The sequence below is a fragment of the Macrobrachium nipponense genome, chromosome 20 (genome assembly GCF_015104395.2).
Source record: "Macrobrachium nipponense isolate FS-2020 chromosome 20, ASM1510439v2, whole genome shotgun sequence".
NCBI lineage: Eukaryota > Metazoa > Arthropoda > Malacostraca > Decapoda > Palaemonidae > Macrobrachium > Macrobrachium nipponense.
Window position 1 is genome coordinate 7683756 of NC_061089.1, and position 4136 is coordinate 7687891.

Genomic DNA, 4136 nt, shown 5'->3' on the forward strand with positions numbered 1-4136 from the left:
TATATATATATATATATATATATATATATATGATGTGATAATATAAAATAATTAAATGTTATTAAAAATGTTTACAGACTTTAAAAAGGAGATGAGAGCAGTAATATCTGCTTCATCTCCCAAAATATCACAAAGGGATTTACCTCTAAGACATCTCTCTCTCTGGTTAAAATATCTGGGGCAAGCAACCAGAATGTGCTCCACTGTTAGCATTTCGCCACTGCAAGCACACTCTGGGAGGCTGCCCCCTTCTAAAATAAACTGATGGGTCAAATAAGTGTGCCCAATCCTCAGTCTGCTTAAAACTATTTCTGTTCGCCTATCAGACTGGAAAGGCGAAGGCCACGGCAATATATTATTTCTAATATTTCTGTACTTTCTATTATTGGCAAGATGAGGAGAAGTTCATCTTTCTTGCCATTTGCTTAAAATATAAGACCTAAAAGGAGCTTTTAGATCTGTATGAGCCACTTTATTAAAGGCTGTTTCCGATGAGACACTAGCAGCTTTTGCTTCCATATCTGCCATCTCGTTTCCCGCAAATCCCCACATGTGAAGGGACCCAACAGAAAGAGACAGATTTACGCAAATAATACAAATGGAGGAGCGATTCCTGAACTTTTTGAACTAACGGATGGAAGCTATTGAATTTTTTAATAGCTTCTAAAGTGCTTTTGGAATCCGAGCAAATGACAAAATTATTGTCGCTACATTGAAAAACTACATCCAGGGCAGAGACTATGGCTGTTAATTCTGCTGTGAATATGGATGCAAAGTCAGGTAGTTTAGCCGTATAAGCTGTATCACCAAGGATAACTGCACAGCCAACATTACTATCTGACTTTGATCCATCTGTATATATTTTTGTCACATTAGTATGGACAGTTTCGTGCTCCAAGAATTTTCCCCTATTCTCTTCCTCAGGACGGTATTTTTTGTTATTTACTTTTTTGCACACAGATGCTTCTGGAATAAGCCATGGAGGATTCACAGGATGTTTTACTTCCATGACTTTCTGGGATTTAAGATGATTACCAGTAACATCTTCATTTAGTCTAACTTGAAATGGTATAGATGCTCTTATACCAGAAAAGACACATGAGTCTGCTTCCATCAGCACCTGGAAGGAGGGATTTTTGGGAGCACTTTTAATTCTAGCCATGTACCTTAATCCTAGTTCTTGCCTTCTCAGATCAAGGGGAAGTTGGTTAGTATCAACATATATGCTTTCAACAGGCGAAGTTCTAAAAGCCCTAGAGTATATTCTCAACCCCATATTGTGTACAACGTCCAGTTCCTTCAGCCTGGTTTGACAAGCTGAGGAATAAATCTGACAGCCATAGTCTAGCTTGGATCTACACAACGAGTCATATAGTCTCAGCAGGGATTTTTTATCATCTCCCCAACTAAATCCAGAAACAACCTTTAAAATATTCGGAGATTGTTTAACCTTAATCTTTAAGGCATTTATGTGACTGGCCCATGTCAATTTCTGGTCAATGGTCGTTCCCAAAAAATTTCACTTCACAATCATAAGGAATGATAGATCCTTTTAAACTAAGTGTGGGAACCTCTTCCACATGTTGGCACCTAGTAAATCTTACAGAAACTGTTTTAGAGGAGGAGAATTTAAAACCATTCTCATCAGCCCACTTTGTAATAGCATTAACAGACCTTTACAGATGTTTACATACTGACGAGGCATCACATCCTGTGCAGTATATTGCAAGTTCATCAACAAAAAGCGAGCATATAACAGGTGATGATATTTGTTGGACTATACTGTTTATTGCCACTGAAAAAAGTGTTACACTTAAAACGCTTCCTTGTGGAACACCCTCCTCCTGCACAAAAGGTTGGGAGAGAGTGTTGCCCACTCTAACCTTAAGAAATCTCTGTTAAAAAGGAATATACAAATTTAATCATTCTTCCACATATGCCCAATATTGTACAATTGTTTTATGATGCCAATTCTCCAAATAGTGTCATATGCTTTCTCAAGGTAGAAAAATACGCCGATAGTCTGACATCGTTTGGCAAATCCTTGCTGGATTTGATTGGTCAGCTCAGCAAGGGATCAAGGGTGGAACAATTTTTCCTGAAACCAAATTGAAATGGAGATATTAGTCCTTTGGTTTCCAAGTGCCAAACTAATCTGGTGTTTATCATTTTTTCCATCAGCTTACACACACAGCTGGTAAGAGCTATTGGTCAATAGCTGGTGGATTGGGAAGCGTCTTTATTAGACTTTTTTATGGGAACAATTATGGATATTCTCCAGTCCTTGGGTAAAATTCCAGTTTCCCATATTTTGTTTATAATCTTGAGTAGATACTTATTGGAATCATCTGGGAGGTGTTTAAGCATTTCATATAAAATTGAATCACCCCCTGGAGCTGTTGATTCAATTGAAGAGAGTGCCTCCCAAAACTCTCTTAAGGAAAATTTGTGGTTGAATGGTTCAGATTTTCCTGATTCTAATTTCAGAGTTATTGCAGCATTCCGAATTCTTTGAAATTCTAGAGAATAATTGTCAGGGCTGGACACTTGGGAAAAGTGTTTTCCCAGCTCATTGGCAACTCCAGTGGGCTCTGAGATCAGAGTGTTATTGACTTTTAATGAGGGTAATGGTGACACAACAAATTTTCCACTTAGTTTCCTGATTTTGCGCCACACCACTCTAAATGGAGTTCTGGAATTGAATCCATTGATATAGTAAAGCCAACTTTCTTTTTTGGCTTTCTTATAGAAGTGCCGCTACTTGGCTAACACACGATTATAGATTAATTTAGACTGAGGGGAGCCACTAGTTTTGTATCGTCGGTAGCACTTCCTAGTGACTTTCCTCAGAATACCACATGTCTTATTCCACCAGGGAACTGCAGGTCTACAAGGTTTACCTCAGCAATCTTCAGAGTGGATTCAATGAAGTAGTCATAGGCATCCAGGTGAGAATGAAATGATTCAACCTCCCTATCTAGATTGACTCCTTTACTGAACTTGTCCCAGTCAGCATCCTCTACCTTCCACTTGGGTAATGTTTCAGATGGAGCATTTACAACATATTTCAGATGGATCGGGTAATGATCACTTCCATTCAAATCTTCATTAACAGACCAGTTAAAAGCAAGGTGGATATTTGTTGAGGAAATACTAAGGTCCAGTGCAGAGAGATGATTATTACGAATGATGTGGAAGGTCATTGACCCATTACTATATAAGGCAACATCATTCGTGTCAATAAGGTCCTCAATTATTTTCCCTTTGCTGTCTAAACACTGACTTCCCCAAAGGGGGTTGTGGGCATTAAAATCTCCTAATAAGAGAAAAGGAGTGGGAAGTTGGTTAATCAAGGACTGAATATCTCCAATGTTAAAAGAAAGGTCTGGTGGGAGGTATAATGAACAAACCGTTATCCTTTTGTCTAATATGACTGAGACAGCAACAGCTTGAAGAGTTGTATTCAATTGTATTGTGGAGTGCTGCAGAGATTTATTAACAATAATTGCAGCACCTCCATGGGCACGATCACCAATTGGGGGAAAAGAATTAAAAATAGCATATCAAGTCCAGGATTATAAGGAGTTACCTAACATAGTCTCCTCCAGGCATACAATCCCTGGATTGAACTCATGCATTAAAACTTTAAAGTCTTCTGTCCGGGCTCGGAGACCCTTACAGTTCCACTGAAGGACATCGAACTTGAATGTTAAGGTGGTAAGGTACTACTTCCCACTCTTTGGAGGGGAAGTACTAATCTTAGGGTGGAGAAGAAAATTCTCCTTAATAAGAGATTGTTTTCTTGATCCCTTTTCATCTTTATCAGAGTTCAGGGTTCTTGGCTGACAAACAGATTTCTGAATTCGAGGCTGATGTTCAGGATTTTTACTGTGATTCTGTGCATCACTACTGCTATTAGTGTTGGGGCGGCAAGACTGATGAGAACAGACATTTCTTTGAACTGGATCTGCTTTTGGAACTATCTTCCTTGGCGGAGAGATCTCTTCCAGAACACTGTACCCGTTTGAAGTTTTTATGATAAAACTTTCATTATTCGGGGACGTGTTTCTTATACGCTTCCTGTGGGCGCAACTGTAGTTTTATCATGTTTCTCAGTGACTCTGATAATTGATGGA